Source organism: Ischnura elegans, chromosome 13 (genome assembly GCF_921293095.1).
Source record: "Ischnura elegans chromosome 13, ioIscEleg1.1, whole genome shotgun sequence".
Lineage (NCBI taxonomy): Eukaryota > Metazoa > Arthropoda > Insecta > Odonata > Coenagrionidae > Ischnura > Ischnura elegans.
Genome location: NC_060258.1, coordinates 10,885,291 through 10,909,564, shown reverse-complemented (window position 1 = coordinate 10,909,564; position 24,274 = coordinate 10,885,291). Strand labels below are relative to the sequence as shown.

At 37.6% G+C, this 24,274-nt stretch overlaps 1 protein-coding gene and 1 long non-coding RNA gene across 3 annotated transcripts in view; both read left to right on the top strand.

Annotated features, from left to right (window-relative positions):
• The window catches only part of LOC124169987, a 106,513-nt gene that overhangs the window by 50,038 nt on the left and 32,201 nt on the right, over positions 1–24,274 (top strand). The window contains exon 1 of one of the 2 annotated variants that reach the window (XR_006867279.1): positions 14,768–15,443. The exons of the other annotated variant lie outside the window; for it this stretch is intronic. The gene's annotated coding sequence lies outside the window, so the exon portion shown is untranslated. Of the gene's footprint in view, positions 1–14,767; positions 15,444–24,274 lie in introns of those variants that run through there. 2 annotated transcript variants of the gene reach the window in all.
• LOC124169990 lies at positions 1,525–13,495 on the top strand. Its single transcript, XR_006867281.1, has 3 exons — positions 1,525–1,685; positions 1,863–1,996; positions 13,403–13,495. It is a non-coding gene; the product is annotated as an uncharacterized LOC124169990 (long non-coding RNA).

The following is a 24,274-nucleotide window of genomic DNA, read 5'->3' as shown; positions in this document are numbered from 1 at the left end:
TAAGCCAATCAGGAACTAAATTTTTCTTCCTCGGACAATATTCAATTTTCAAAGAGTACTCTTGCAATGCTAACACCCATCTTGTCAGACGGTTGTTATTTAATTTACATCTCTTAAAAAATGTGAGAGCTTTGTGATCCGAAATTATGGTTAACTCACTTCCTAATATAGTAGGCCGGAGTCTCTGAACGGCTCAAACAAAAGCCAACGCCTCCTTTTCGGTCGTGGTGTACGCTAATTCGGCGCCTTTCAATGTACGACTGATAAAATCTATCACTACCTCCCTTCCATCTTCCCCTTTTTGAAATAAAACAGCTCCAATCCCATGATTAGAGCTATCTGTCTGCAAATACATCGGCTTTTCATAATCAGGATAGCGTAACATCACCGTATCCAAGAACTTTCTTTTCACGCTTTCAAACGCTTCTCGATGCTCCGCAGTCCACTTCCACACAGTTTTTCCCTTGAGGAGGGAAGGGAGTGGTACTATGAGGTGCGCATAACCCTCACAAAAAACGCGCATAGTAATTGCACAAACCCAAAAACCCACGTATTTCCCTTTGATTCGTCGGTACAGGAGCTCGCTGCACCGCACTAATTTTATCTTCGTCAGCCTTTATCCCCTCAGGCGTTACAACATGCCCTACAAATGGAACTTGCAACCTACAGAAACGAGATTTGCCCAAATTTAACGTTTCGTTGGCCGTTCTGAGTTTTTCAAATAGAAACTTGAGGTGCTCCATGTGTTCATCGAACGAACTAGACGCCACTAAAACGTCATCCACATACATGGTTACGAATGATTCGGCTTCCGGTCCTATAATCCCATCGATACACATCGTCATTGCTGCTCCACTATTTTTTAATCCATAGGAGACACGCTGAAACACGTAAGAAGTGTATTTATGCAAAAATGCAGTATATATCTGGTCATTAGGATGAAGTTTCATCTGCCAATACGCAGACGTGAGGTCAGTGGTAGAAAAAAAAACTCTTCCCATGAAATTTTCTCAACAGTTGCTCCACCTGTGGTGGCCTATCGCGCTCAGGGATCGTAACTTTATTCAAACGGCGAGCATCCAAACATAACCTAACGTTTCCCTTTCCCTTCTTGACTACCACAAGTGGATTTAAATATGGGCCAAGAGACTTCCTAATGGTTCCCATTTTCATCATCTCATTAATTTGGGCATCTACCAAGGGTTCATACACACGATGAATTGGGTAACTTTCACCTCGATCGAAATAACATATCCAGCAATATCAATAAATGGAGATTTAATATTTAGTTTCGAAAGTGACCATTATAGCCCTATGGAGGCGCTGCAGTAATTAGAGATTTGATTATTCATCTCTTAGCAAAGGGTAAAGTATGTGTGGATTGTTTTGTTGATTATATTTAATATAAAATGTGCGATTTACCATTCCTTTTATTATCAACTCTATAAATTGCATTTCGCTGCGTGTAATATTCGCCTTCGCACATAACTTCTGCCGTCTCCATGTTTCAATCAACAATTGAAGTAAACAAATGTTTGCTGCAAAACCATTTCAAATAGGAGTAATAAGTTACGGACATTAATATCGGGAATGAGATAAGATTGTTAAAGTAAAGAGAAAATGAAGAAATACATAACTATGAGGTGTGTTAAGGCATCCATTTCGGGACATCGCATCGGGGCGAGGTAGGTTGACAGGGTGAACACTTTTATTTGGATATTTTATCAGAATATGGCACTCGGGTGAATCTTTTGAAAAATATTTGACTTCTACACGGCTCTCAATTAAATTATTGATTTAGTTATTGATATCTCAAACCTATTTAAAATAATGAAAATTTATGAAGATACTTTTAATTTTAGAGTCAAGAAAGAAATAAAATAAAGAAGTGGAAGGCATACGAATAATATGAAATGAAGGAGAGTGAAGATGGAATGAGACGAACTGCATAAGACTTCATTGTGTTAAGACATCAATTTGAGGACATCAAGAGAAGGTAGGTTGGCGAGATGAATACTATGAATAGAATGTATAGTGACAAATTTTATTATTCGGGATCAATAAGTTCCAATTACTTTGAACATAAGAAAGAATGTGCGTGATGGCATTTTCCAGAAAATCTTTTAAGTAACTCACGACGGCTTTCAATGTTACTGTTGCATTAGATCTTCATTTCTCATTTCGATTTAAAGTAATATAAAAACTTTAAAAATTAGCCATCAGATAATTTGAGAATCAAAGTGAATGGAAATCGCTTCATTTTCATGTAAATTGGAAACTATAATGTTCTTTCACTTAATAAAACAAATGAAGTGCGTGAAAATAAATAGACAAATATAACTATTCTACTTCATTTGAAGGGTTTTTAATATTAAAACACGATTATTTTTCTAACCAAGTAGGCTCTGGCATTTCGTTTAAAATAGATAAGAAAACTCTAATCATGCTTAGAGTTTACAATAAAGATTATCGCTGAAAGTTAAACGTCCGGTAGTGATGATGGAATAATTGAGATATTCACTAGGCAGAGGTTGCTCTTAAAATTAAAATTGATGGCGGAATTCCACTCTATCAAAGCAAAGAAAGGGTGAAGTAATATTGAAGGATAATGCGATTTTTATAAGATAATAATAACATTAATGCTTGCTGGTCAATATGTGTCAGACTTGTCTTTTAGAAAAAGTAATATGATCTTACATTTTAAAAAATTTTCGTTTTTGATACTTTAAATGTTCTTGTAACACTTTATTTCAACTTGAAACTTTTCTTTTCTACTTGAATTTATATAAATAAAGTAAGCAGCCGTTGGATATAATTTTCTACTTTTTTAAATGTGGCTGGAAATAGAAATTATTTTTTTAATCCTATATATCATTTTATATCCGTTTTTAACTCACATTTTCATATAATTGATCATGAAATGGGAGTTAATTGTTAATTTTTTATTATATATGTTAATTTTTTGGTTTTAATCAATTTTTAAAATAGAACAGTGTACGATTCCTATTAAATTACCCCCGTTTCCTATTCTCTTCCTTCCTCTCCCTCATTTCCCAAACACCATTCCCTCCAGCACTTTTTCCAACATCTCTTCCCCAAATCAGTAATCCTTCCTTCCATGCCTTCTGTCTTTATCAAATCTCATCAAGAATGTTTCTCCTCACCCACCATGCCCAGCACTTTGTCGTTCCTCCCCCTCTCCTTCTTATCTTCACAAGACTTATCTTTAAACTCTTACACAACGATCCTCTCACACTACTCCTTCCATTTCATGAACGCCTCATTTTGTAACGCAATTCTCTTCCTGATTTCCTAACTGCTGTATCCGTGCTACTCTAACGTGCTGACCAAATAGTTGACTTACAATAACTGTTCGTATTTTCCCCACATACTATTACCTTAACCGTAGATATTCATAGCTCTTGATGCTATGCAATACCATGTTCGTCTTCTGTTTGATCCTCTACTCAATATTCCTCGCAACGATTGTCCAGCGCATCCCCTTTAGCATCTCGTCGCTGTCTCGCTAATCAACGTCTGATCATCCGCGAGCATCACTGATTTAAACATCATCCCTCCCAGTTTTGATTCGGTTTGCAACTCATCCCGCGCCTATCTTAAGCACACTGGCGCAAAGTTGTCAAAATCTTTCCCAGTCTTTTACGTTAGCTCTGACGCAAGTGAATATTTTAATTAACCGCGGATTTAGCCAGGGATAAACTCCACAAAGACATAAACATAACGAACGGCAGAAATATCATATCAAATGTACATAGAAAACTCATTAAACTAGTATTTAAAGCGTAAGTATTTCAGTATTAACAAATAGCAACTACTATTTCCCAAAACGAACCTGAAACATAAAAGAAACTAAGTTGAACGGCGTGTGGTAGGACTAAATGACATCCTGAATATTTCTATGAAAGCACGAGTGATTACAGTAGTAATTTTAGTAATACTTCTTAGGCTGCGTCGACAGCTTGGTCATTTAGCACCGCTACTTCATCATTTAATTCAAATACTCCGATGTAAATAGAAAAAATGATAGTCACCTTACGTGTAGAAGTCGCAAAATGGGTGAGCATACTTGAATTTCATTAAAAACACGTGTTTCCTTTAACTCCAAAGATAACGATGTTACTCCGACGATACATTGGCAATACAAGAGAAGCGGGCTCCTTGCACATAGGCTAACCTGCAGTGTCGGATGGAGGGAAAATCACACCAGGAAGGAAGGGGAAGGTATTTTAGGGGAAGAGAGCCAGAGTCATCTGGATTGTCGATAGTACACGACATAGTTTACCGCGTGAGGGAAGTAGTGTAGAGAACTGCCACCCAGAGGACTCTGAGCTTTGCTGGCTTCAAATTCCAGACAGAGGGATGAGTTAACTGTTGGCCCCAGACACCGGTCAGCCCAATCATTACAAAAAAAATTTCCCTGTAGCGCGCGTTTTGACGGTAACCTCCATAACCAGTGGCGGATACATTTGGGGGGGGGCACAGGAGGCACCCCTCCCCCTTGTGTGGCTGTCTGCATTGCAGAACATTGCGGAACCACGAATGTGAACTCTCAACGTCATAAGATAGCATTGTCTTCTACATAATCAGTTTAATCCTTATATGGATTCCCTGCGTCAGCACCTCGTGGTTTTAAAAGTGGTGTAAACATTTATACATTCCAATGGATCCTTCAGAAATTTTCATTTGTCGATTTTTTCGGCTATCTTCGTCTACATAAAAATTTTTGTTTGCATAGTGCTGATAGTTTACGTTTTACTGGCCTCTAATGAAAAAAGTTACGTCGTTGGATTTACGGCGCGCTCAGTATTTCCTCGTCGGGGACTGCACTCTCAATGTTAATGTCAAAGCATTTATGTTTCGTATGAAATGCTATTATCCATTTATGATCATGTTATTTAATTTTCCTTATCTTAAAACCTTTTAAAATAAAAATCTTTTTTATCTTAAAAATTTTTCTTCATCTTAAAACCCAACCAAAATCCAACGACGTAACTAAATTTGTGAATCCATTTGATGGTTAAATAAAAGTATCTTAAATTTTCCACGCGACTTCATTATTTTCCCATACGATAAAAGTGAAGATTGATCACATTATCTTTTGCGCCCGCCCTTGAGTTTTTTCTTTATCCGATATATCCAGAAACGTACTCACAATCCAATACACACAATGGGAGCCCATAAATCTCGGAGGGGGACACTTCGTTCTCCACAATGTTTTCAGTGATTTAAGGCAGATGGAGCGACGTGTGTCGGAGCAAAGTGTTGCACTCGAGCTCGCTATTATTTACGCAAAAGAGTCACAAAATAATAAAACAAAAGAAAACGTAATCAGGAATGAAATTTTAGTTCAATTTTGCAATTTAGTAGAAGTCCGCGTTAAAGAATGATTTTTTAAGGCATTAGCAGAAGTCGACTAGTTTCATCACTGCATCCAACATATGTAAGTGAGGAAGTAATGTCAGTCGATCGAACTCTCTTTTATCGAAGTTTCACTGTTGGTTGATAGAATATAGACACTTTTTGGTGTTTTGATACTGTTCTCAAGGGTACCATGCGAATCCATATTGGATCTTACTTTTAACTCATCTCGTCTCCTTCATTCCAAACATTAGATTTGAGTGAGTGATGCTTGAAAGAGGGTTTCATAATGTATGGACTTATTTGGTTAATCATGTGTTCACGTTGGGTTTATCTGTTTGCTTCTTATGCCTATTGAGACGGGGCAATTTTATAATTACCGTAATAACCGATAACATTTAGGATGTGTATTACAATGATGGATAGGTATGAAGGAGGCTAGAAAGAGTGCCGTGGAAAATAAATTAAATGAGAAATAAGTTGAGGTTGCTGAATAAATAGTCACGGAGTGAGGGACGTTAGTTGCATTCACGGGGAGTAATCACTCAAATTTTTAATTTTCAACGCTTACATAGAGAGAGCCATCATTGAAATCAAGGAGAAAGCTTAGGGTATCAATATCCACGGAGAAAAAATTGGCATGCTAGACTTAGTACTCATAGCCGAGTCAGAGAAGGATTTGAAGAAGACTTTGACAAATATGTCAAGGACAATGGGTAGACATCTGCCTTAAATCAACAAAGAGAAGACTAAGATATTAGTTTGCAGGAAAAGAGAGGAGGATCAAGACGAAGATTAACCTGGGAAAGTATAAGCTTGAAAATGAGAGAGTTTTCTTATCTGGGAAGCCGAATTAACAACGATGGACGAAGCAGGAAAGAAGTAGTCAGTAGAATAGAAGCGCAGGCTAAGAGGGAATTCTACCTAAAGAAGAGTATTCTTACAGCTGAGAATAAAAGCATAGAAGTAAGGAAACAGTTCATCAGATGCTACATATGGAGTGTCGACGAGGCAGTGATGCTTGAAAGTAGACACCAGCACATAAGTCAAAAGAGTGGAAGCATTCGAAATATTGTGCTACCGAAGAATGATGAAGATATAATGGATGGACCGTGTGAGCAACGAGGAAGTGCAAAGAAGAGTGGGATAAATGAGTAGCCTCCTAAAATGCCCTTAGCGGAAGACGGGACGACTTAGTTGGCCACATTCTGATGCACGAAGGCCTTTTGAAGATTTCGTAGATGGACAGGTGGAAGGGAAAAAGGGCAAGGGACGGCCCCGAATAGTATAAGTTATGAAGAATGTGAAAGAGAAGAAATACGTCACTTCGAAAAAGTAATCGGATGGTAGAGATATGGAGAGCTGCGTCAAACCAATCTGAGGATTGTTGACTAATGATTGTGATGATGATTAGAAGCACTCTAAGCGCTACATCCCAAAAGCTGCTTAGTGATATAACGCTTGTAATCGACCGCTACTTAGCAGCTAGGTGTGAGCACTCATTCCATTCTCCAAGCGGTATTCTGCGCCACAATGTCACTGAAAACTTCGCTTATTGCTAGGAATTCAAATACGGCTTATATAGAAAAGAGAAGCGAGGTACGTGAAAACCAATTTTAATACTTCTATTAGCGTTACTCATGTCTCAGGAAAACCAGGATGTGAATCACTCGTAGATGGTAAATGGCAAACTAGAAGAAAAATATTTTGTAAATTAATGAGCAGTTTATTTTTCGTCCAAATGTACCATATCTTAGGGATGCCTTAAGTGTTGCTGTAGATAAGATTTTACTAATTGAGTAAGAGAGATAGACTTCAGAATAGATTGATTGAAAACGTCTTTTTTTCGCGAACGATAAGCGACTCCTCGTGATAAGAGAGTACACGAAGGATACTCGGGAAGGGTTAAAAACGGAGATAAAGCGGATTGTGGAGAGAGAGGGAGAAGCACGAAGGAGGCAAACAGTGGACAAAGTTAAAAGCAAACGATGATCGTACGTTTATCGCACATAGCGCAGCACAAGAGAAGTGATCAAGGAGCAACTTTCATGTATTCGTCTTGAGATTTTGACTACTCCTCTTTGTTCGCTAAGCACCTCCAGCTAATCCCACTGCGGTGGTAGGGAGAATGGTATTGGAAAATCAGCAGGCGATTCAGCGTGAGCAATTTAATATGTGTCACAGTGTATTTGGAGAAGCCCAGGGCTTTTCTTGCGCAGTGATTCCAATTTTACTTAGAATTCCCTAAGCATTACAAAACGAACGCGTGGAAGCTAATTTTTTTATCAAACTTACGCTATCAGCAAAACAATAGGGAACTTGCATATATTTCAAATATAATCAAGAGCCCCAAAATTATACAAAAAATATATGTTGCATACCACGGTGAATTTTTGTTATTATTTATTAACGTGGTTTGCGATGTTTAATGCTTCAAAGTTCACGAGAATTTTCAAATACAAGTTAGAATTGAAAACGCCGATGATTGGCTGGTAGAAAGTGACGTCATTATTCAGTACGAGGAGGCACGGCGGCACGGTACGGTGTTGCTTATTTTTTATTTTTCCTCGGATTTTTTATTTATACCTCTTAAAATATGCTATTGGGCACAGAATGGATATCCTAAAAATTTCAGGTCAATTGTTTAACATTTAGAGGTCGCTCAAAGAGCATAAATGCAATAACATTAAGTTTTCCCGATTTTTTGAAGTAACATAATTTCAGGGGTAACGCACGATTTTGCAGTCCTTTGGGACCAAAATACGCTCCATTTTAACGTTCGCTCAACAGTTTTCCAGGAATACAATACTTTTCCGCGAGCTACAGCAGCGCGTCACACCCCTGACGGCGAGCTGGTCGCTCGCAGGCCGCATCACGGTCAACTGATAAGTCCTGCGCCCCTCACTGCCTTACGCCCCCCTCTCGCCTTTACAAGCGAGAGTCGGATTAAGAAAGGAGGAGTGGAATACTATGTTGGCGTTTTTCATACCGAGTTTATGCTGTAGTTTATCCTTTAGAATAACTACGTCACTGCTCTTCGAACCTAATTAATGATAAAAAAAAAGAAATTTTCATGTTAAGAATCCAAAATATATGATAGACTGAGAACCTAAGATATGAAAGTAGTTAATTAACTCTATTTACGCTTGTCGAATCAATTTAAAATGCTTTAATATGTTCGCTAATCTCCACTCACCAACTCAGGCGTGAACAATCTCAGCAGTGGCCCGGCCACTGGCAGTTCCGGTGAGTTATGGAATCTTTAATGCTGTTTTTATTTTATCAATCGACAATAAGATTAATAGAACCATTTAATGACGTTGTATACAAAATAATATTTACTTACTTGATTCAACGAATGAGTAAATATTTCCTTTGGTAGACAGTAACCCCTGTTACCACAACATAGCAGCAATAAGAACGTTGCCGCTCCTCTCGCGCCAATGTCCAAGGCTTCAAAAATCAGTGCAATTTGGGGTGTAATTAGGATTTGCCTAGCCATCTATCTTCTCTTCTATCTGCTCGTCATATCTTCTCATCCTCTCCACTCGACGCGCCGACTTCTCTGACTCCTCACTCTCTATTAAATGCTAGATAAGCATCTCATTATTTGGCAAGCCAAAGGCGCGTTATAGCTGTCCTAGTAAACATAAAGTCCACCCCAATCAGCCAGTTTACAATGCATTTCATAATGTGCATTTGTCTATGATGTGAGAGATTAGTTTTCTGTGCTATCAGAAACTTGAAATTAATACTTGTAAGGAAGTTTTTCAGAAAGAAAAATATTTTGAAAACTATCTTAGTGCTAACTTATTATCTTTAGAAGCGGGTATCCTGGTCGCCTCTGTATTTTCAAGAGCACTTTATCCACATCATTTTGAATACCTTCTAGAGCACTTCACGCGGCAATATCAAACAACCGATCCAATTTTTCATTCAATTCCATGTCATTCTTTAGTTTTTGCATAGGTCGCCGTCAAAAATAAATCTTGAATTACTACAGCTCACTGCACAGTTCTTCTATTATATATATATATATTCCACGTTTTTCTTGAATAATTTGAATTCTCGACATGATACTCCGGAATGGGACCACGGACCTCATCGTTAGTCTCGTATTTGCACACAATCCCTGTTTCAGGGTTTAGCGGTGGTGATAGAACACCTGCAGCACTTCGCGAATCAAAGGCAGCTAATTTTTCGCGAAACAAGCAGCTTTAGCTGCTGGGAATCGATTAGGAATACTTCAATTTATTTGCGCGCGATGAACGACATTTTTATCAATAGCCTCTCGACTCCGAAAATTTATTGCACGCCATTCAAAATCCAACTGCGATGAGGTTAAAGGGGGCGTGAAACACGCAAACTCGGGTAAGAAAACATACACATAGTTGTCTCTAAACATCATTCTCCATGGTTCCATCTATTCTGCTTAATCTTAACGGAAGTCTCATGAATTTATAACAATGTAATACAGGTAACTCCTTCCTTCTTCCACCGACTCTCGTCAGGGAAGGCGAGAGGGGGCGTAAGGCAGTGAGGGGCGCAGGACTTATCAGTTGACCATGATGCGGCCTGTGAGTGACCAGCTCGCCGTCAAGGGTGTGACGCGCTGCTGTAGCTCGCGGAAAAGTATTGGTTTCCTGGAAAACTGTTGAGCGGACGTTAAAATGGAGCGAAGTTTGGTTCTAAAGGGCTGCAAAATCGTGCGTTACCCCTGAAAATGATGTTACTTGAAAAAATCGGGAAAATTTAATGTTATTGCATTTATGTTTTTTGAGCGACCTGTAAATATTTAAAAATTGAGCTGAAATTTTTAGGATATCCAATATGTACCCCATAGCATATTTTAAGAGGTAGAAATCAAAAATCCGAGAAAAAATAAAAAAATAAACAACACCCTACGGCACGGCCATAGTAGAGGTTGCATACTTGAATACAAGCGACGCGTGGTTATGATTCATTTCTTGAGGTGTAGGCGTTTGTTCATTGGAACTTAAGGGCTAATATTTTATCTATTTTTCCTTCATTGAAAGCGATTGATTTTCTATATATTGTATTATATCATGCGTATCCGCTTTCGAAAATTACGTTTGTTATAGCGATAAGTTAAAAGTGTTTGCTCTCCAAACCCTGCAAAATAGAAGAACCATAAAGGATCTGCTGTTTCAAAGTTGTCATCAATAAGGGCCTATGTTACCAGTTACTGAAGGATATAAGAATTATAGTTCCAAATGTTAATAGTCGGTTGAAAAGAACATTTTACACATCAAAGGTTAAAACAAATTATTGTTCCAATACGCCAATACGTAGGATTTGTGTAGCACATTACAAAAATTTCAACAATCCAGACTTGTATCAAAAGAAATACTGCTTTTTTAAATATGTTAAAAATATGTTTTACGAGTGTGATAGTGTTTAGTTAATATTTTTCAGCATTTGTTATCATGGTTGTTACTATTTTTGAGGCTGTGAATTATTTACAATTTCTTTTGTAGTTACATTCTTGGATTGTTTACCCTATAATTATGTATATGTTGGGCGAAAATAAAAAATGATAGATAAATAAATTAGTATGACCATCTGCGTCTCTGGATAAGCAAGATGAAAGAACATCATTGAGTTGGAAAAAACCTGAAAACAGACCTTCCGCCAATTAGCATCTATCTTACCCTATCATAGACCTTTAGATTCACCTTGGGCCAAAAATTGATCTTTATTAAAACGTATACGCAAGAATACTATTATGGAATATCATTCACAGCTGTCATTTTTTAGGGCTCAAACCGACAATTGTTATTTTTAGAAGTCTCGTAGTCACCTCAAACTTGCATTTCATCGAATCCATTTCCATTACTGCACCCATTTTTTGCTCCTATAATTCCTTCCGAGATAAGATGTCAATTATCTGTGTTTGCTTCGTCCAAACCTCTTCCAAGGAAAATTCCTTCGGTTTGGAAATTGTGGACCTTAGACCCACTGCCACTAAAGTCGCCGAAAACGAATTTATCGTCTGACGCCATTCTGATAACGTGTGAATATCTTGCTATCTGCGATTGCCGTTATTTCGAGTACCTTTAGATAAAACGCAGTTTTAGGAGCGAGTGTGAGATAAGCCTTCACTTACTTTCTGACCGGAGAAGACGCCGTTAAGACGCACCTTGAAGACAGTCAGCTAGAAGACAACTTCTGAATAAGCCTGCCTTTTTTATTTGCTAGATCCAATTTTAGCTGTGAGTATAATACCGATACTATGTGATAATATTCCTATATGTAATTTACTTCTATCGTTTATGCATACGTTATGTGTATCCCAATTTCCGCACGTAAAAATCAGGGATCATCTAAGCCCAGCAACAATCTTTCTCCTTTCTTTAATATGTAGCTCATACCAAAACATTTTCAGAACTTTCCCGGCATTATCTGCAAGTGGACCAATTGAGCATTTATTATTCACAGCATTGATTCGCCATAACAACTTCCTCACAACACCAATAACTAGGCATAATTTTTTCCTCGATTTTTGGTGGAGCGATATAATTTGTTCCGAGTTAAATATTCTTTATTTATAATCCCAAAATTTAGGTTATCAACCGTAACAAAATAATTGCATGGTTCCGCCAGTTTGAGAAGCATTTGCCAACTTATTCCACGGGATGAACGCGTGCTCAGAATCTCTAAGCTTTAGTCACGAGTCAACCAAGAGGTCGACACGTCACGCGGCGTCAGCCAATAGAGATACGTCTAAGTGTGGCCGCAGATCATACCGCACATTTCAGGCTGCTCATCTCGAGTAAAAATCGGATATGAGCTCTTTATATTTACCTCTAACTGGTTTCATTCATACCTTTTATGTCTGAAATATTTAAAACGAATTTTGAGTTTTTAGTACTTTCTCCTATCGAGTATTACAGTTTAATCTGCAGATAATTTCAAGTTAAGGATAGTCTATAAATACATTACACTTTCTCGTAGTCCCTTTTTCTCTCGCTGAATTCGTGGCCACCCTTGGCGAAAAAACTGTTGAAATTTTCAAAAGTTAATCGGCACCACTGTCGAATCCAACAGCAACTGCTGAATTCATCAATAACTGTTGGATTTATAAATTACTGTTAGAGTTAACAGTTATTGTCAGTTTTAAAAATTACTGTTAGTTTTAACACTGACCCCAATTCAGTGTTTAATTCAACAGTGGTCCAATGAACTTGAAAATTTCAGCAGTTTTTTCGCCAAGGGTAGCACCGTCTCTCTGCCAATGATAACCCACGGCCTCCAGGAGAGATCGTAATGCCAGGACACGCTTTTAATTGTATGACAGTGCTAAATACGATTCCATTCGCCAATTACACTGGACGGCTGTTGATATAATTTTCCATCTACCTGGGATATTTCGGATTTTGAAGGATGAAATGGCAGCTGAAATGTGAAGAAAATAGGTGAAAAAATTGCGAAAAAAGGAAAGGTTGATATTTTTCAATGTTTTTTTTTTTTTAATCATTAACGGAAGCTTATCTCCCACAAATATACATTCTTACCATTTGTTATCATTTGTTCAATATTTAACCTCTCAAAAACCAAATAAGAAGTATAAATACTAATCTAATCCTTTTCATTCCTCCAAATTATTGCGAAAGAGATGAAAAGTAGAGGGGGGCTTCCTCCCGAAAATGGTGGCCGATGGAGAAAAACGGATGTCATATTCGGATTCAGGAGGTCATTTTACATAAGAATCAGCAGGAATGGGATCAGGGCTTGAGAAAAAGTTATTTTTCGCCGTCCAGTGTTATCTGTGTTTTCTGAGGCAACACCTCTTCCAAGATAAATGCCTTCGGTTCGGCAATGGTGGACATTTGAGCCACCGCCCAAAAAGACGCCAACAGCGAATTTCTCGTCTCGTGCCATTCTGATAACGTGTCAATCTTATGCTATCTGCGATCGCCCGCACTCCGATTACCTATTATTATTTAGCAGATGATACGAAGTATTAGGAATGAGTGTGATATAATCCTGCTCTTTCTTTCAGACCGAAGAAGACGCATTTAAGACGCTCCTTGCAGACAGCAAGTAGGAAGACCACTTCTGAATAAGCCTGCCTTTTTCATTTTCGAGGTCCAATTTCACTGTGAGTATAATTTCGATACTAAGTAAGCGAATTTCCTGATATTTTAATGCCCTTCGTATTGAGCTCCTTGATATGCTATTAGATATGAGAATAGAAAAGTTCCCTTATTAGTATTATTAGAAAGATTTCCTCTGCGTTTTTTTCAAGTTTTTGGTGTGGATTAAGATTGAAAGAATTTTACGAGGAGGAATGGGTAAGTAAGTAAAAATCCCTCATATTAGTCACGTGGTACGTTTTCTTGCTTTATTGCCTTTGCCTTCTTGGTGCAATATATCTTGTCCACGAATGCAGTGCTACCAGTCCTGGAAAGACGATATTTCTGCCCGGTTACTCCAGGTCCATTATTTTAATCCTTGGCATTGCCCAATTTGTTTCTACTCCCACATGATATTTATCACATTGTATTGAAAATATTTCACGGTCATTCCCTTAATTGTGGGTGGGATGAAATTTTGATACATGTAGAAGATATACAAATACGTGAGGGTCATTGATTTTTCAATGAGATTTATTATAATTACGCTTTTTATAACTAGAAACCAAATAATCGAATCTGTAAATCCAATTTGCTTAGTGATGAGTTTGATGTTACTAAATTCTTTCAAGAAGTTGATTTCACAAAATGAAACATTAGGTTGTCTTTTATAAAGAGCATTGAAGACGTAAAGTTTAATACTGTTCAATCAAATATTTAATACTGTACTGGACAAAAGAATCATAATGGAGCAGTGGCATAACTATGGATGAGGGGATAGTTTCCCCCAAAGCCTCAGAGAAATAAGAAATTATTTAAAACTGTCGCCAAGTTTTGACTTGTAATAACTGCATCTGCTGAAAGTTAAATTATAGGTGAGAAAATGATGAAAAATGTATTCATATGCATGCTATTTTTCAAAAATTTTCCCTTACTGCGTTTTTTACGTTGCCGGGAGGGGGACCCCAGGTCATCCCATTCCCCCAAGGCATATACCTTGTAAAGCCATTCTGATGGATTTATAGTTATTCGTTAGCAAAGATATGCAATAGACGTCATCGGAGATTTTTATTATTGTCTCGCGATATTTCATACGCTTTCTTCTTTGATTTTCTGCCTGTGCAAAAGCTTGGAACTCAAATTCGATCTTTTCTTGATGAGCTTGCGCTGAAATTTTTGGACAGTGAAAAGCTCCTACACTTTCACCTCGATCGAAATAACATATCCAGCAAAATCAATAAATGAAGATTTAATATTTAGTTTCGAAAGTTACCATTATAACCCAATGCAGGTGCTGCAGTAATTAAAGATTTAATTATTCATCTGTTATCTCTATGTATGTATGCAAGTATGTGTGGCCTTTTTTGGTAGATTATAATTAATATAAAGTGTGATATTTAGAATTCCTTTAATATCAACTCTATAAAATTGTATTTCGCTGCGTGTAATATTCGTCTTCACACATAACTTCCGCCGTCTCCATGTTTCAATCAACAATTGAAGTAAACAAATGTTTGCCTCAAAATTATTTCAAATCGGAGTTATAAGTTACGGAAATAATATCGGGAATGAGATAACAATGTTAAAGTAAAGAGAAAATGAAGAAATACATAACTATAAGGTGTGATAAGACATCAATTTCGGGACATCAGTACAAGGTAGGTTGAAAGGATTAACAAATTCATTAGAATATTTTATCAGTATATTGCACTCGGGTGATTCCTTTTAAAATGTTTTTACCTCTTCACGGCTCTTAATGGAAGTATTAATATAATTAAGATATCTGATGTCGACTTAAGGTAATAAATATTTATATAGGTAATTTTAATTTTAGAATCAAAAAAGAAATAGGATTAATCATTGGATGAATAATGCAAAGAAAGTGAAATGTAAGAGAGTAATGAATATGTGAAAAACTGCAAAAGATACCAGCGTGTTAAGACATCAATTTGAGGATATCAGGAGAAGGTAGGTTGGCGAGATAAACAGTATGAATATAATGTATAGGAACATTTTATTATTCGGGAACAATCAGTTCCAATTACTTTGAACATAAGAAATAATGTGCATGATGGAATTTTTAAGAAAATATTTTCTGGAACTCTTGTCGGCTTTCAATGTTACTGTTGCATTAGTTCTTGATTTCTCATTTCGATTTAAAGTAATATAAAAACTTTAAAAATTACCATCAGATAATTGGAGCATCAAAGTGAATGGAAATCGTTTCATTTTCATGGGAACTAATGCTTTTTCACTTAATAAAACAAATGAAGTGCATGAAAATAAATAGACAATAATAACTATTCTAATTCATTTGAAGGGCCCATAATATTAAAAGACTATTCTTTTGCCAACCAAGTAGGCTCTGGCATTTTGTTTAAAATATATAAGAAAACTTTTATTATTCCTTGAGTTTACAATTATAATTATCACTTAAAGTTAAAAGTCGGGTATTGATGATAGAATAATTGAGACATCTTCTTGGTGGCGGTTGCTCTTAAAATTAATATTCATAACAAAATTCCAATCTATCAAAGCAAAGAAAGGTTGAAATAATATTGAAGGATAAAGCGATTTTTATAAGATAATAACATTAATGCTTGCAGGTAAATATGTATCGGACTTGCCCTTTAGAGAATGCAATACAGTCTTACATTTATCACATTTTTCGTTTTTGATACTTTGAATGTTCTTTTAATACTTATTTTATCTTGTAAGTTTTCTTTTCTACTTGAATTTATATAAATAACATAAACAGCCGTTGGATATAATTTTCTACTTTTTTAAACGTGGCTGGAAATAGAAATTATTTTTTACCCCTTTCTTATTTGATTTACATTTTTTAACCGACTCTTTCATATTATTGATCATGAAATGGGAGTTTATTGTTAATTTGTTATCATATATGTTCATTTTATTGGTTTCAATCAATTTTCGAAATAGAACCGTGTACGATTCTTATAAAAATTACCACCGTTTCTTCACCGTTTCATTCCTCTACGTCATTTCCCCAAACATTGTTCCCTCCAACACTTTTTTCAACATATCCTCCCCAAATCAGTAATCCTTCCTTCCATGCCTTCTGTCTTAATCAAATCTCATCAAGAATCTGCTTCTCCTCACCCACCATGCCCAGCACTTTGTCGTTCCTCCTCCTCTCCTTCAAATCTTCACAATACTTATCTTTAAACTCTTACACAACGATCCTCTCACACTACTCCTTCCATTTCATGAACGCCTCTTTTGTTAACGCAATTCTTTTCTTGATTTCCTAACTGCTGTATCCGTGCTACTCTAACGTGCTGCCCAAATAGTTGACTTACAATAACTGTTCGTATTTTCCCCACATACTATTACCTTAAGTGTAAAAATTCATAATCTGCGATGCTATACTAAACTGCAAAACCTCTCCTATTCTCTGATTGATCCTCATTCCATACCCTTAGAGACGATTGTCTAAAACATCCAAAAGAGTTTGGAGCCTCGTCGCTGCCTGGCTATTAAAACGTCCGATTATCCGCGAAGCGAACTGATTTAAACATCATCCCTTCCAGTTTTTATTCAGTTTCCAACTCATCCTGCGTCCACTTCATCATGTTGGTGCAACTTTGTCAAAAACTTTCCTAGTTTTTTACGTTAGCTCTGACGTAAGTAACACTTTCCTATTACCGCGGATCAAGTAAGAGAAAAACTACACAAAGACGAGAACGTTAGGAAAGAGTGATCAATTATATCATACGTACATAGAAAACACATTAAAATGGTATTTCGAGGATAAGTATTTCTACTCCAACAGTAGTTATATAGTTTCCTTAAAGTGAAATTGCGTAAATTTAAGTAAGTACCTTGAATATAGATTAACTTGGAAGCGTTGGCTTGCTTCGGACACGAGACGGAGGGATGAGGTAACAGGTGGCCACGGACTACGGTCAGCCCGAATATCGCAAACTTTCCTTGTAGCTCCTGTGTTGGCAGTAACCTCCAGACACGTACTCATAGTCCAATCATGGTTGGGGATCCAACAAACTCGGTGGGAAACACTTCCTTCTCTACAATGTTTTCAATGATTATTAAAGCGACGTCGCTTGAACCCAGTATACGAGGGTTGCCCGGAAAGAAATGTAGCCTATTTTTTTCTTCGACATTTATTAATTGAACGTAATGAGATTCATACACACGAAAGAATGATGTTTCAACTACACTACCTATTTTTCTACATAGCTTGAACCTAACATACTTGGGTTGCCCGGAATAGTAAAGGAACATATTTTTTCTTCGACATTTCTTAATTGAACGTAATAAGAATCACAAAAAAGAAAGAATGAAGTTTAAACTACTCATCCTATTGTTGGTTTGAATCCTTCTTTTGGTCACGGAGCAATTTCTTCGCTAAGTGAATCACATCCTAGCGTCCCACAAAATGCCTTCCTTGATGGTATCCTGTCATGTGAATATCATCCCAAGCAAGTGGAAGTCCGAGGGAATCAGTTCAGGGCTGTACAGTGGATGGGGTAACACTGTCGATCCCTGTTTTTCCATGTGACCAGCAGTCCTCGAACTTGTGTGGGGCCGAGAGTTATCATGTTGAATCAAAACATCACCTCGGGTGTATGGCACCGAAATCGCTGGATGCACGTCTTGAGGCTAGTTAGTGTGTTGGCATATGCTTTTGAATTAATGTTTCTGCCTCTTGCCATTAATGGCATGGCAATAGCAACATCAGCTCGCTGCAACGTGTCAGGCGCGACAGCCGTGGATAGCCCCCCTGAACGCTGCTAATCTTGGATCACCGCCGAACTGCCTTCTGATGTCCTAGTCCTCTGAAACCAGCAACTAACTGCACACCTATTGACAGCAGATTCTCCATTAACTTTGCTCAAACATTTGTGAATATCCTCTACATTTGTTTTCTCCTCAGTGAGAAATTCAATCAGGGCATGCTGCTGGTAACGCACATCACTAACAGATGCCACTTTGAAACAGTCCTGCTGCAAATCTATCACTCGGAAAAGCCAAGACTTTGTTGTACGCACACATAAAACTTCACGTAATGCATAAGTAAAGTTTCGCATTCACACCATTGTTATCGACTGAGAAAGCAATTGTAGTACATTACGTATTGGGCAACCCTTATACATTATCCCAACACATTTACATTTGCCAAAAAATTTGCGTATAATGAATTCTCTCTCCACAATTTGAAGTTACAAACTGCCTCTCTAGCTCGAGAAAAAGACGTGCTTCTCCATAATAGCCCAAGTTAAATTGTTTTTATTTCGCAAAAACGGCACGTGGTAATCCCTTTTTCTTGAGATCGTTGTAAATTCGTCTTTCACAGAATATGCGACCAATGGTTCTTCAATTTCTGGTTATTTTCACCCAGAAAAGGGAAAAATGAGGAAAATTCTGATAGGGAATAGGTAGCAAAGGGAGGGAGAGAAATGGTAGAACGAGGCCTTAGGCGGAGAGAGAGATTTAGATAGTGTAATGTGGACTCCTCTTCTCAATCCAAAACTGCAGACGAAGCTTCAGCAACAACCTTCCTCAGGATTTCCTAATCCAAGTATTGATTCTTTTCTTTTGATTGCATTGCAATTGATGTTATGATTGAAAGATGTTACGCGTCCAAATTATTCATCTAGAAGGAAGAAGTTAGAGAAAATTTCGGTATATTAGATTTTTTATTATTATTTTATCCAATTCAAAACGTTATTTCATGAATATAGATTTTAAATCAGTTACAAAAACAAATTATTCTCTCTAGAATTGTTTACATGTAATTATGCTGCAAGAATTTAAGTTATCAAGAACTGTTTAGTAAATTTCCTGCATATTCCTTCTCCGTTCACATGGAAACGAGCCAAGAAGAGTATGAATTTTCAAAAACGACATTGTAAATTTCCTACCCTCCCTCTCCTTATTTCGTTTGTAGATTATTACATACAAGGGCGTACCTAGGATCAAAATTTTAGGATGTGGCAAGCCATGGTTATTCAAGTTGTAGCCTTTAATACGGAAAAGGTGATTGAAACTCGCATTTTAATAAAACCATCATGGAGCTTTACTATTTTTTAAATCATTTGCTTAAAAAAACTTAGTCTAATTACATGCCTTATACTAATATCATTTTTCGTGGCTTAAAAGAAATTTTGTTGAAAACTATAGTTGCAATCCAGTCCTGATTTTCCTTAAAGACATTTCCTTATAGGGGGGCACCTCCCTCCTCCTGCCCCTCCTTGGATACGCCCATATAACTTTGGATTCCCGGAAATTTCCGGCCCCTGCTTCCTCACGTGTACCTGTATAAGTGAGAGGTCATTCCGGAGCTTTTGTAAGTGAGGAAATAAAGCCGGTCCCATTAAAACTCTTTTTTTCAAGGTTCCATTGTAAATTGATAGAACACGGACACTTGTTGGTGTTTTTTCACTGGCTCCTTGGGTTTCAAACGATTGTATAAGGAGTCCATCATCTGAATTTTTATCTATTCTCGTCTCCTTCATTCCATACAATAGATATTAATGAGTGATGTTTTTTAAAGGGTTTCATACTGTTCAGACTTTTTGGTAAATCATGCGTTCACGTTGGGTCTATCTAGTTGTGTCTTCTGCCTTTAAAGACGGGGCAATTATTGAAATTGCAGCAGTGAGCGATGAAATTTAGGAAGTGTATTACAATTATGGATAGGTGTGAAGGAGGCTAGAGAGAGTAGAGTGGAAAATAGAAAAAGTGAGAGATGAGTAGAGGGTGCTGGATACATAGTCACGGAGACATTGATTGCATTCACGGGGAGTAAGCACTCACTGCGCTGTTTCTCAAAAGCTGTTTAGTGATATAACCATTGAAATGCGACCGCTATTAAGTAGCTAAGTTTGAGCACTCATTCCCTGCTCGCAGCGGTATTTTGAGTCGCTATTTCACTGAGCATTCGTCGCTGTAAAGTTGGAGTTCAAATATGACGTTTATAAAAGTGATGAGCCAGGTGCGTGAAAGGCCGTTATAACAGTTTTCTTACTGCCACTGATATATTAGAACAACTCGGATGGAAATCACTATGAGACCGTAGATTAAAAACTAGGTGGGAAATGTTTTGTAAACTCATGAGCAATTTATTTTCCAAAGAAGTGAACATGTCCTACGAACGCCTAAATTGCTTATGTAGATCAGTTATTAAAATAGAATAAAACTAGGTAGGCTTATAAAAACAGATAGGCTTCCGAGTATATAGATTAAAAATGCATTTTTTTACTCGATAAATAAGAAATTTTTTATGATAACAGTATTTAGGCGATGAGAGACTTCACAAGATAAGAAATTCCACAGTATCGCGTCGTAGGAGTGGTAAACGGAGATAAAGAGGACTGTGGAGAGACAGGGAGAAGCAGGGAGATAGCAAATGGTGGATAAAGTTTAAAACAAACAAGGAAAGAACGCTTAAATCACGCCTAGCGCCACAAAAGATAAGTTATCAAGGAAGAACTTCCGTGTCTTCGTCATGAGATTTGCCGACTCCTGTTTGTTCGCTAAACACCTCGAGCGTACCTCTCTGTTTTCGTAGGGAGAATAATATTGGAAAATCGGCAGCCGCTTCTGCGTGAGCAAATAAAAATGAATCACTCTATATGTGAAGAGGGCTTTTGTTGCGTAATTGATTCAATTTTACTATGAATTTCAAAAAATTAAAAAAAAAATGATTCATAAAATCACAAAAGAGGTCAGTAAAATTGAAAGTTCGATTCGATTATCACAGCAAATACGAGAATTAGAATATCTTCATCATTATTTCAGTTAGACCAATGAAATTTGGTGTGTGGGTGCATGTGAGTATCACTCATACTACCCATTGGAAATAATTACGGTATATTGTCTTACTTTATATAGAAAAGGACACTCACAAAGAAGCTTGCAAACGTTTCAGCGGGTTGACCCGCTATCGTCAGTGCTGAAGGTGAACTGCTGCAGTCGGATCCTCCAGAAGCTCTCCTTGGTGGAGTAGTGGGGGTGGAAGAAGGGGAAGGGGAGAGGGGGGGAAGGGGGGGAGTAGGGTTTGATTTGGCTATTAGTGGGCAATGTTTAGCCCGGGCGTTTCAAACGCCTTTTCGTGAATGAGAAATTGACGGTTGGCACAGCTGTTGAGGTATACAGGGAAAAGATATTACTGTGTTCAACGTGCGTTTAACGAATAATTTTTCTTCCGCCCATAGTCTCCCTCGCATGGACGAATCCATGAAGAAAATAGAGCGAAGGGAGATACACGAACTTTTCGTCTTTCTATTGTCGCTTCCACTTCCGGTCTTCCAGCGCTTAACCATCGTAAAGTGGCAACCTTCGGAACTACGTGAACTTTCGTCAGCACATGCATTCACAGGGTTAGATCTGCCCAGGGGCGCAGCAGGAATTAAGGCTGGGGGGTGTATTTAGGTACAACTAATACATGGGTGTTTGGTGGTATGGAATACCCACCAGGATAAGCCATAAGTGCGAGATTAATTAATTGCGGAAATTTAAGATAAACGGTTCAAAATGGTGAGTTTTACGGTTTTCTGAGGGATATTGTATTAATCCTTACACTATTCTATTAGTAATATCAATCCAATTAAGTAAAATGGATTATATTTAAATATTTCTCTGAGCTCTGGGGGGGGGGGGGTTTAACCCCCAAAACCCCCCCTCGCTGCGCCTCTGGATCGGCCAAGTATCGTTAGGACGATTGTTTAGACAAACGTTATCTGTACGAGTCATAAACACATCCAAGTTCCATGCGCTTTGATTGTCTTTAGTTTCTTTGATGTTCGACGCCAAATGTCAGTGGGATGCTCTCCGAGGCTATTGCATTGCATGGCAGCTAAAGGTGGATGATTGTAGCTGGCAGAGGAATTCAGTGACATCTTGGTGACAAATGAGTAAAAGCTCTTGTTTTGTCCAAGGATGAAAATAAATATTATTAACTTTGCGGAGGGAAACTTGGAAATTTGTTCTGCGCTGGTACAAGCATCTCGAGGTGCTCGAAGCTGACGGCGCGCTGACACATTATCTTTGTTGGTGATATTTTTATTGTACGAATCGGTACATTTATTTTATTGGGGTATTAGTTTACTGCATATATCACCTGACACAGCAATTATATATGCCAAATTGGTTCATATTTACCTTCGGTTGGAAGATAAATTATTGAGAGCTCCTTACGTTTATATAGGAGTCATTCGTTGATAACCTCACGTTGTCCGGTGGGTCTTCTCATCGGTCAGCTTCAGCAAAGTATCGCGCCGAAGTGCGTCGTCGGCCATCATTAATATTTTATAGTGCATCAGTGAAGAAATCTATAATCATCCAGCGACACAATGCTCTCGCTTTCGTTCCACATGTGAATAATCCAATTTGTTTACGTCCTTGACAATCGTCCCTCTGATTAAATGGGACCGCAAAGTTTTTTTTCGCCTCTTTTTAATACCCGTTTGTCCTTTCGCCTTCATTAGAAATTATTTTATTTTTGGGGAAGAGCCATACTTGAGCAGTCATATCAAGAGTAGTAAGTTATTTGACCTGCATGATACTTCACGGGGTATGAAGTTACATACAAATATGATATAGATAAAACTTTCCTAAGGGAGCCCTGAAAATTTCTCCTAGGCTGGTGTGAGTACCAAGTGGTGTTAGAAACTGACCGGAAGGTAAAACAGTAACTTCGTTCCTGCACCTTCAACACCAACTGCGAAAGGGTATAGGGAATGTTTTAATATCTATTATCAGTAACAAAAAACTCAAACATTTATTGGGTGATACGAATGAAAAAGTCACCCCTCATGAAAGTTTGGAATCTTCAAAAATATTTTCTCCTTGTGTAATTTAGTTTATGCCGGCCGAACCCTGAGTAATCTTAAGACCAGTTTCAAAAACCTATGGCTCATATTAGATACGTCAGGCCAAAAATAAAGTGCTATCGACTTGTAGATATTTAATCAAGATCATCGGAATTTTCAAGGAACATGAGATGATGAAAATTGACTAATTCAGGCAAATGAAACATTTTTCATAACCTCAATAAAACATTCCGTCGCTATTTATCTTTATCAGCGCATTTAATGCATTTTCATCGGCGGAATATAATTGATAACGACCAAGCTCAATCTCCAACACGCGTGGTGGGGCATGCCTGCACAAGTGGGGCTGCATCCAACGACCTCGTTTTTGTAGGCCAGGAATTGACTTCATTGCCAACGAGGCAAACATTTATTTCTTCGGCCGGCACATTATGGAAAACTTGTTAATCTCATGCACTACGCAGATCAAGACATCACGATAGATATATAGCGTTGATAAAACGGATAATTGGAGTTAGGAAGTAAGCAAGCATTAGTGCAAGTGTCAAACCGATTAAGAAATTTAGAGTCCGCACGAAGACAGCAGATCACGCATTTATTCATTAAATTTGGCCAGGGGCTGTATAAATAATATGAATCGTCAATTCATAAATTGCTAGTTCAATACGTATTGTTTCAAATCAAATTTGATGAGCAATTTTGATATTAATGAGAAATACATTTTCATAAAATAAATACTTAAATGTTATTGCATGAAAATTTGTTACGCTGAGCCAGCGATCGTTCAAACTATGAATCCTTCCAATGACCCATTCGATTAGTAAGATGAAACGACGTCAAAGAGTTGGAAAAAAATCAAATTTATGCTTCCGCAACTAACATACTTCAATTAGCTGCTCTGTCGTCCCCTTCTTAGACATTATATTCGACTCGTACCACAAATTGATCTTTAAAAAAGATACCATTCTTGTCTATCATTAT